Source organism: Oncorhynchus nerka, linkage group LG28 (genome assembly GCF_034236695.1).
Source record: "Oncorhynchus nerka isolate Pitt River linkage group LG28, Oner_Uvic_2.0, whole genome shotgun sequence".
Lineage (NCBI taxonomy): Eukaryota > Metazoa > Chordata > Actinopteri > Salmoniformes > Salmonidae > Oncorhynchus > Oncorhynchus nerka.
The window spans coordinates 78,565,230-78,578,421 of NC_088423.1; the positions used below are offsets into that span (position 1 = coordinate 78,565,230).

A 13,192-nucleotide genomic window follows, 5' to 3' on the forward strand; every position below is an offset into this window, starting at 1 on the left:
CTGCAGTAATACCAACACACACAACTGGACACACTGTCTGCAGTAATACCAACACACACAACTGGACACACTCTCTGCAGTAATACCAACACACACAACTGGACACACTGTCTGCAGTAATACCAACACACACAACTGGACACACTCTCTGCAGTAATACCAACACACACAACAGGACACACTCTCTGCAGTAATACCAACACACACAACTGGACACACTCTCTGCAGTAATACCAACACACACAACTGGACACACTCTCTGCAGTAATACCAACACACACAACTGGACACACTCTCTGCAGTAATACCAACACACGCAACTGGACACACTCTCTGCAGTAATACCAACACACGCAACTGGACACACTCTCTGCAGTAATACCAACACACGCAACTGGACACACTCTCTGCAGTAATACCAACACACGCAACTGGACACACTCTCTGCAGTAATACCAACACACGCAACTGGACACACTCTCTGCAGTAATACCAACACACGCAACTGGACACACTCTCTGCAGTAATACCAACACACGCAACTGGACACACTCTCTGCAGTAATACCAACACACACAACTGGACACAATGTCTGCAGTAATACCAACACACACAACTGGACACACTGTCTGCAGTAATACCAACACACACAACTGGACACACTCTCTGCAGTAATACCAACACACACAACTGGACACACTGTCTGCAGTAATACCAACACACAACTGGACACACTCTCTGCAGTAATACCAACACACACAACTGGACACACTGTCTGCAGTAATACCAACACACAACTGGACACACTCTCTGCAGTAATACCAACACACAACTGGACACACTGTCTGCAGTAATACCAACACACAACTGGACACACTGTCTGCAGTAATGTCAACACACACAACCGGACACACTCTCTGCAGTAATACCAACACACACAACTGGACACACTGTCTGCAGTAATACCAACACACAACTGGACACACTGTCTGCAGTAATGTCAACACACACAACCGGACACACTGTCTGCAGTAATACCAACACACAACTGGACACACTGTCTGCAGTAATGTCAACACACACAACCGGACACACTGTCTGCAGTAATACCAACACACACAACTGGACACACTGTCTGCAGTAATACCAACACACAACCGGACACACTGCAGTAATACCAACACACACAACCGGACACACTCTCTGCAGTAATACCAACACACCCAACCGGACACACTCTCTGCAGTAATACCAACACACAACTGGACACACTGTCTGCAGTAATACCAACACACACAACTGGACACACTGTCTGCAGTAATACCAACACACACAACTGGACACACTGTCTGCAGTAATACCAACACACACAACCGGACACACTCTCTGCAGTAATACCAACACACACAACCGGACACACTGTCTGCAGTAATACCAACACACACAACTGGACACACTCACTGCAGTAATACCAACACACACAACTGGACACACTCTCTGCAGTAATACCAACACACACAACTGGACACACTCTCTGCAGGAATACCAACACACACAACTGGACACACTCTCTGCAGTAATACCAACACACACAACTGGACACAATGTCTGCAGTAATACCAACACACACAACTGGACACACTGTCTGCAGTAATACAAACACACACAACTGGACACACTGTCTGCAGTAATACCAACACACACAACTGGACACACTCTCTGCAGTAATACCAACACACGCAACTGGACACACTCTCTGCAGTAATACCAACACACGCAACTGGACACACTCTCTGCAGTAATACCAACACACGCAACTGGACACACTCTCTGCAGTAATACCAACACACGCAACTGGACACACTCTCTGCAGTCATACCAACACACACAACTGGACACACTGTCTGCAGTAATACCAACACACACAACTGGACACACTCTCTGCAGTAATACCAACACACACAACTGGACACACTGTCTGCAGTAATACCAACACACAACTGGACACACTCACTGCAGTAATACCAACACACACAACTGGACACACTCTCTGCAGTAATACCAACACACACAACCGGACACACTGTCTGCAGTAATACCAACACACACAACCGGACACACTCTCTGCAGTAATACCAACACACACAACTGGACACAATGTCTGCAGTAATACCAACACACACAACTGGACACACTGTCTGCAGTAATACAAACACACACAACTGGACACACTCTCTGCAGTAATACCAACACACACAACTGGACACACTGTCTGCAGTAATGTCAACACACAACTGGATACACTGTCTGCAGTAATATCAACACACAACTGGATACACTGTCTGCAGTAATACCAACACACAACTGGATACACTGTCTGCAGTAATATCAACACACAACTGGATACACTGTCTGCAGTAATATCAACACACAACTGGATACACTGTCTGCAGTAATATCAACACACAACTGGATACACTGTCTGCAGTAATATCAACACACAACTGGACACACTGTCTGCAGTAATACCAACACACACAACTGGACACACTCTCTGCAGTAATACCAACACACACAACAGGACACACTCTCTGCAGTAATACCAACACACACAACTGGACACACTCTCTGCAGTAATACCAACACACACAACTGGACACACTCTCTGCAGTAATACCAACACACACAACTGGACACACTCTCTGCAGTAATACCAACACACACAACTGGACACACTCTCTGCAGTAATACCAACACACACAACTGGACACACTCTCTGCAGTAATACCAACACACACAACTGGACACACTCTCTGCAGTAATACCAACACACGCAACTGGACACACTCTCTGCAGTAATACCAACACACGCAACTGGACACACTCTCTGCAGTAATACCAACACACGCAACTGGACACACTCTCTGCAGTAATACCAACACACACAACTGGACACACTCTCTGCAGTAATACCAACACACACAACTGGACACACTCTCTGCAGTAATACCAACACACACAACTGGACACACTCTCTGCAGGAATACCAACACACACAACTGGACACACTCTCTGCAGTAATACCAACACACACAACTGGACACAATGTCTGCAGTAATACCAACACACACAACTGGACACACTGTCTGCAGTAATACAAACACACACAACTGGACACACTCTCTGCAGTAATACCAACACACACAACTGGACACACTCTCTGCAGTAATACCAACACACGCAACTGGACACACTCTCTGCAGTAATACCAACACACGCAACTGGACACACTCTCTGCAGTCATACCAACACACGCAACTGGACACACTCTCTGCAGTAATACCAACACACGCAACTGGACACACTCTCTGCAGTCATACCAACACACACAACTGGACACACTGTCTGCAGTAATACCAACACACAACTGGACACACTCACTGCAGTAATACCAACACACACAACTGGACACACTCTCTGCAGTAATACCAACACACACAACCGGACACACTGTCTGCAGTAATACCAACACACACAACCGGACACACTCTCTGCAGTAATACCAACACACACAACTGGACACAATGTCTGCAGTAATACCAACACACACAACTGGACACACTGTCTGCAGTAATACAAACACACACAACTGGACACACTCTCTGCAGTAATACCAACACACACAACTGGATACACTGTCTGCAGTAATGTCAACACACAACTGGATACACTGTCTGCAGTAATATCAACACACAACTGGATACACTGTCTGCAGTAATACCAACACACAACTGGATACACTGTCTGCAGTAATATCAACACACAACTGGATACACTGTCTGCAGTAATATCAACACACAACTGGATACACTGTCTGCAGTAATATCAACACACAACTGGATACACTGTCTGCACAACACACAACTGGACACACTGTCTGCAGTAATACCAACACACACAACTGGACACACTCTCTGCAGTAATACCAACACACACAACAGGACACACTCTCTGCAGTAATACCAACACACACAACTGGACACACTCTCTGCAGTAATACCAACACACACAACTGGACACACTCTCTGCAGTAATACCAACACACACAACTGGACACACTCTCTGCAGTAATACCAACACACACAACTGGACACACTCTCTGCAGTAATACCAACACACACAACTGGACACACTCTCTGCAGTAATACCAACACACACAACTGGACACACTCTCTGCAGTAATACCAACACACACAACTGGACACACTCTCCGCAGTAATACCAACACACGCAACTGGACACACTCTCCGCAGTAATACCAACACACGCAACTGGACACACTCTCTGCAGTAATACCAACACACGCAACTGGACACACTCTCTGCAGTAATACCAACACACACAACTGGACACACTCTCTGCAGTAATACCAACACACACAACTGGACACACTCTCTGCAGTAATACCAACACACACAACTGGACACACTCTCTGCAGGAATACCAACACACACAACTGGACACACTCTCTGCAGTAATACCAACACACACAACTGGACACAATGTCTGCAGTAATACCAACACACACAACTGGACACACTGTCTGCAGTAATACAAACACACACAACTGGACACACTCTCTGCAGTAATACCAACACACACAACTGGACACACTGTCTGCAGTAATACCAACACACAACTGGACACACTGTCTGCAGTAATGTCAACACACACAACCGGACACACTGTCTGCAGTAATACCAACACACACAACCGGACACACTCTCTGCAGTAATACCAACACACACAACTGGACACACTGTCTGCAGTAATACCAACACACACAACTGGACACATTGTCTGCAGTAATACCAACACACAACTGGACACACTGTCTGCAGTAATACCAACACACACAACTGGACACACTGCAGTAATACCAACACACAACTGGACACACTGTCTGCAGTAATGTCAACACACACAACTGGACACACTGTCTGCAGTAATGTCAACACACACAACTGGACACACTGTCTGCAGTAATACCAACACACAACTGGACACACTGTCTGCAGTAATGTCAACACACACAACCGGACACACTGTCTGCAATAATGTCAACACACACAACTGGACACACTGTCTGCAGTAATACCAACACACAACTGGACACACTGTCTGCAGTAATACCAACACACACAACCGGACACACTGTCTGCAGTAATACCAACACACACAACCGGACACACTCTCTGCAGTAATACCAACACACACAACTGGACACACTCTCTGCAGTAATACCAACACACACAACTGGACACACTCTCTGCAGTAATACCAACACACACAACTGGACACACTCTCTGCAGTAATACCAACACACACAACCGGACACACTGCAGTAATACCAACACACACAACTGGACACACTCTCTGCAGTAATACCAACACACACAACTGGACACACTGCAGTAATACCAACACACACAACTGGACACACTGTCTGCAATAATGTCAACACACACAACTGGACACACTGTCTGCAGTAATACCAACACACACAACCGGACACACTGCAGTAATACCAACACACACAACTGGACACACTCTCTGCAGTAATACCAACACACACAACTGGACACACTGTCTGCAGTAATGTCAACACACACAACTGGACACACTGTCTGCAGTAATACCAACACACACAACCGGACACACTGCAGTAATACCAACACACACAACTGGACACACTCTCTGCAGTAATACCAACACACACAACTGGACACACTCTCTGCAGTAATACCAACACACACAACTGGACACACTCTCTGCAGTAATACCAACACACACAACTGGACACACTGTCTGCAATAATGTCAACACACACAACTGGACACACTGTCTGCAGTAATACCAACACACACAACCGGACACACTCTCTGCAGTAATACCAACACACACAACTGGACACACTCTCTGCAGTAATACCAACACACACAACTGGACACACTGTCTGCAGTAATACCAACACACACAACTGGACACACTCTCTGCAGTAATACCAACACACACAACTGGACACACTGTCTGCAGTAATACCAACACACACAACTGGACACACTGTCTGCAGTAATACCAACACACACAACTGGACACACTCTCTGCAGTAATACCAACACACACAACTGGACACACTCTCTGCAGTAATACCAACACACACAACTGGACACACTCTCTGCAGTAATACCAACACACACAACTGGACACACTGTCTGCAGTAATACCAACACACAACCCTTACACACTGTCTGCAGTAATACCAACACACACAACTGGACACACTGCAGTAATACCAACACACAACTGGACACACTGTCTGCAGTAATGTCAACACACACAACTGGACACACTGTCTGCAGTAATACCAACACACAACTGGACACACTGTCTGCAGTAATGTCAACACACACAACCGGACACACTGTCTGCAGTAATACCAACACACACAACCGGACACACTCTCTGCAGTAATACCAACACACACAACTGGACACACTGTCTGCAGTAATGTCAACACACACAACTGGACACACTGTCTGCAGTAATACCAACACACACAACTGGACACACTGTCTGCAGTAATGTCAACACACACATCTGGACACACTGTCTGCAGTAATACCAACACACACAACTGGACACACTGTCTGCAGTAATACCAACACACACAACTGGACACACTGCAGTAATACCAACACACAACTGGACACACTGTCTGCAGTAATGTCAACACACACAACTGGACACACTGTCTGCAGTAATACCAACACACAACTGGACACACTGTCTGCAGTAATGTCAACACACACAACCGGACACACTGTCTGCAGTAATACCAACACACACAACCGGACACACTCTCTGCAGTAATACCAACACACACAACTGGACACACTGTCTGCAGTAATGTCAACACACACAACTGGACACACTGTCTGCAGTAATACCAACACACACAACCGGACACACTGCAGTAATACCAACACACACAACTGGACACACTCTCTGCAGTAATACCAACACACACAACTGGACACACTGCAGTAATACCAACACACACAACTGGACACACTGTCTGCAATAATGTCAACACACACAACTGGACACACTGTCTGCAGTAATACCAACACACACAACCGGACACACTGCAGTAATACCAACACACACAACTGGACACACTCTCTGCAGTAATACCAACACACACAACTGGACACACTGTCTGCAGTAATGTCAACACACACAACTGGACACACTGTCTGCAGTAATACCAACACACACAACCGGACACACTGTCTGCAGTAATACCAACACACACAACCGGACACACTCTCTGCAGTAATACCAACACACACAACTGGACACACTGTCTGCAGTAATGTCAACACACACAACTGGACACACTGTCTGCAGTAATACCAACACACACAACCGGACACACTGCAGTAATACCAACACACACAACTGGACACACTCTCTGCAGTAATACCAACACACACAACTGGACACACTGCAGTAATACCAACACACACAACTGGACACACTCTCTGCAGTAATACCAACACACAGAACTGGACACACTGTCTGCAGTAATACCAACACACACAACCGGACACACTGTCTGCAGTAATACCAACACACACAACTGGACACACTCTCTGCAGTAATACCAACACACACAACTGGACACACTGTCTGCAGTAATACCAACACACACAACTGGACACACTGTCTGCAGTAATACCAACACACACAACTGGACACACTCTCTGCAGTAATACCAACACACACAACTGGACACACTCTCTGCAGTAATACCAACACACACAACTGGACACACTCTCTGTAGTAATACCAACACACACAACTGGACACACTGTCTGCAGTAATACCAACACACACAACTGGACACACTCTCTGCAGTAATACCAACACACACAACTGGACACACTCTCTGCAGTAATACCAACACACACAACTGGACACAATGTCTGCAGTAATACCAACACACACAACCGGACACACTCTCTGCAGTAATACCAACACACACAACTGGACACACTGTCTGCAGTAATACCAACACACACAACTGGACAAACTCTCTGCAGTAATATCAACACACAACTGGATACACTGTCTGCAGTAATATCAACACACAACTGGACACACTGTCTGCAGTAATACCAACACACAACTGGATACACTGTCTGCAGTAATATCAACACACAACTGGATACACTGTCTGCAGTAATATCAACACACAACTGGATACACTGTCTGCAGTAATATCAACACACAACTGGATACACTGTCTGCAGTAATACCAACACACAACTGGATACACTGTCTGCAGTAATATCAACACACAACTGGATACACTGTCTGCAGTAATATCAACACACAACTGGATACACTGTCTGCAGTAATATCAACACACAACTGGATACACTGTCTGCAGTAATATCAACACACAACTGGACACACTGTCTGCAGTAATACCAACACACACAACTGGACACACTCTCTGCAGTAATACCAACACACACAACAGGACACACTCTCTGCAGTAATACCAACACACACAACCGGACACACTCTCTGCAGTAATACCAACACACACAACTGGACACACTGTCTGCAGTAATGTCAACACACACAACTGGACACACTGTCTGCAGTAATGTCAACACACACAACTGGACACACTGTCTGCAGTAATACCAACACACACAACCGGACACACTGCAGTAATACCAACACACACAACTGGACACACTCTCTGCAGTAATACCAACACACACAACTGGACACACTGCAGTAATACCAACACACACAACTGGACACACTCTCTGCAGTAATACCAACACACACAACTGGACACACTGTCTGCAGTAATACCAACACACACAACCGGACACACTGTCTGCAGTAATACCAACACACACAACCGGACACACTCTCTGCAGTAATACCAACACACACAACTGGACACACTCTCTGCAGTAATACCAACACACACAACTGGACACACTGTCTGCAGTAATACCAACACACACAACTGGACACACTCTCTGCAGTAATACCAACACACACAACTGGATACACTGTCTGCAGTAATATCAACACACAACTGGATACACTGTCTGCAGTAATATCAACACACAACTGGATACACTGTCTGCAGTAATACCAACACACAACTGGATACACTGTCTGCAGTAATATCAACAACAACTGGATACACTGTCTGCAGTAATATCAACACACAACTGGACACACTGTCTGCAGTAATACCAACACACACAACTGGACACACTCTCTGCAGTAATACCAACACACACAACTGGACACACTCTCTGCAGTAATACCAACACACACAACTGGACACACTCTCTGCAGTAATACCAACACACACAACTGGACACACTCTCTGCAGTAATACCAACACACACAACTGGACACACTCTCTGCAGTAATACCAACACACACAACTGGACACACTCTCTGCAGTAATACCAACACACGCAACTGGACACACTCTCTGCAGTAATACCAACACACGCAACTGGACACACTCTCTGCAGTAATACCAACACACACAACTGGACACACTCTCTGCAGTAATACCAACACACACAACTGGACACACTGTCTGCAGTAATACCAACACACACAACTGGACACACTCTCTGCAGTAATACCAACACACACAACTGGACACACTGCAGTAATACCAACACACACAACTGGACACACTCTCTGCAGTAATACCAACACACACAACTGGACACACTGTCTGCAGTAATACCAACACACACAACCGGACACACTGTCTGCAGTAATACCAACACACACAACCGGACACACTCTCTGCAGTAATACCAACACACACAACTGGACACACTCTCTGCAGTAATACCAACACACAAACTGGACACACTGTCTGCAGTAATACCAACACACACAACTGGACACACTCTCTGCAGTAATACCAACACACACAACTGGATACACTGTCTGCAGTAATATCAACACACAACTGGATACACTGTCTGCAGTAATATCAACACACAACTGGATACACTGTCTGCAGTAATACCAACACACAACTGGACACACTCTCTGCAGTAATACCAACACACACAACTGGACACACTCTCTGCAGTAATACCAACACACACAACTGGACACACTGTCTGCAGTAATACCAACACACACAACTGGACACACTCTCTGCAGTAATACCAACACACACAACAGGACACACTCTCTGCAGTAATACCAACACACACAACTGGACACACTCTCTGCAGTAATACCAACACACACAACTGGACACACTCTCTGCAGTAATACCAACACACACAACTGGACACACTCTCTGCAGTAATACCAACACACACAACTGGACACACTCTCTGCAGTAATACCAACACACACAACTGGACACACTGCAGTAATACCAACACACACAACTGGACACACTCTCTGCAGTAATACCAACACACACAACTGGACACACTGTCTGCAGTAATACCAACACACACAACCGGACACACTGTCTGCAGTAATACCAACACACACAACCGGACACACTCTCTGCAGTAATACCAACACACACAACTGGACACACTCTCTGCAGTAATACCAACACACACAACTGGACACACTGTCTGCAGTAATACCAACACACACAACTGGACACACTCTCTGCAGTAATACCAACACACACAACTGGATACACTGTCTGCAGTAATATCAACACACAACTGGATACACTGTCTGCAGTAATATCAACACACAACTGGACACACTGTCTGCAGTAATACCAACACACAACTGGATACACTGTCTGCAGTAATATCAACACACAACTGGATACACTGTCTGCAGTAATATCAACACACAACTGGATACACTGTCTGCAGTAATATCAACACACAACTGGATACACTGTCTGCAGTAATACCAACACACAACTGGATACACTGTCTGCAGTAATATCAACACACAACTGGATACACTGTCTGCAGTAATATCAACACACAACTGGATACACTGTCTGCAGTAATATCAACACACAACTGGATACACTGTCTGCAGTAATATCAACACACAACTGGACACACTGTCTGCAGTAATACCAACACACACAACTGGACACACTCTCTGCAGTAATACCAACACACACAACAGGACACACTCTCTGCAGTAATACCAACACACACAACCGGACACACTCTCTGCAGTAATACCAACACACACAACTGGACACACTGTCTGCAGTAATGTCAACACACACAACTGGACACACTGTCTGCAGTAATGTCAACACACACAACTGGACACACTGTCTGCAGTAATACCAACACACACAACCGGACACACTGCAGTAATACCAACACACACAACTGGACACACTCTCTGCAGTAATACCAACACACACAACTGGACACACTGCAGTAATACCAACACACACAACTGGACACACTCTCTGCAGTAATACCAACACACACAACTGGACACACTGTCTGCAGTAATACCAACACACACAACCGGACACACTGTCTGCAGTAATACCAACACACACAACCGGACACACTCTCTGCAGTAATACCAACACACACAACTGGACACACTCTCTGCAGTAATACCAACACACACAACTGGACACACTGTCTGCAGTAATACCAACACACACAACTGGACACACTCTCTGCAGTAATACCAACACACACAACTGGATACACTGTCTGCAGTAATATCAACACACAACTGGATACACTGTCTGCAGTAATATCAACACACAACTGGATACACTGTCTGCAGTAATACCAACACACAACTGGATACACTGTCTGCAGTAATATCAACACACAACTGGATACACTGTCTGCAGTAATATCAACACACAACTGGACACACTGTCTGCAGTAATACCAACACACACAACTGGACACACTCTCTGCAGTAATACCAACACACACAACAGGACACACTCTCTGCAGTAATACCAACACACACAACTGGACACACTCTCTGCAGTAATACCAACACACACAACTGGACACACTCTCTGCAGTAATACCAACACACACAACTGGACACACTCTCTGCAGTAATACCAACACACACAACTGGACACACTCTCTGCAGTAATACCAACACACGCAACTGGACACACTCTCTGCAGTAATACCAACACACACAACTGGACACACTCTCTGCAGTAATACCAACACACACAACTGGACACACTCTCTGCAGTAATACCAACACACACAACTGGACACACTCTCTGCAGTAATACCAACACACACAACTGGACACACTCTCTGCAGTAATACCAACACACACAACTGGACACACTCTCTGCAGTAATACCAACACACACAACTGGACACACTGTCTGCAGTAATACCAACACACACAACTGGACACACTGTCTGCAGTAATACCAACACACACAACTGGACACACTGTCTGCAGTAATACCAACACACAACTGGACACACTGTCTGCAGTAATACCAACACACAACTGGACACACTGTCTGCAGTAATGTCAACACACACAACCGGACACACTCTCTGCAGTAATGTCAACACACACAACTGGACACACTGTCTGCAGTAATACCAACACACACAACCGGACACACTGCAGTAATACCAACACACACAACTGGACACACTCTCTGCAGTAATACCAACACACACAACTGGACACACTGCAGTAATACCAACACACACAACTGGACACACTCTCTGCAGTAATACCAACACACACAACTGGACACACTGTCTGCAGTAATACCAACACACACAACCGGACACACTGTCTGCAGTAATACCAACACACACAACCGGACACACTCTCTGCAGTAATACCAACACACACAACTGGACACACTCTCTGCAGTAATACCAACACACACAACTGGACACACTGTCTGCAGTAATACCAACACACACAACTGGACACACTCTCTGCAGTAATACCAACACACACAACTGGATACACTGTCTGCAGTAATATCAACACACAACTGGATACACTGTCTGCAGTAATATCAACACACAACTGGATACACTGTCTGCAGTAATACCAACACACAACTGGATACACTGTC

General features: G+C 45.7%; 1 protein-coding gene across 9 annotated transcripts in view; it reads left to right on the top strand.

Moving 5' to 3' along the window:
• Positions 1-13,192, top strand: part of LOC115122284 (pleckstrin homology domain-containing family A member 7-like) — a 180,599-nt gene that overhangs the window by 156,565 nt on the left and 10,842 nt on the right. The gene's annotated exons all lie outside the window — the stretch shown is intronic.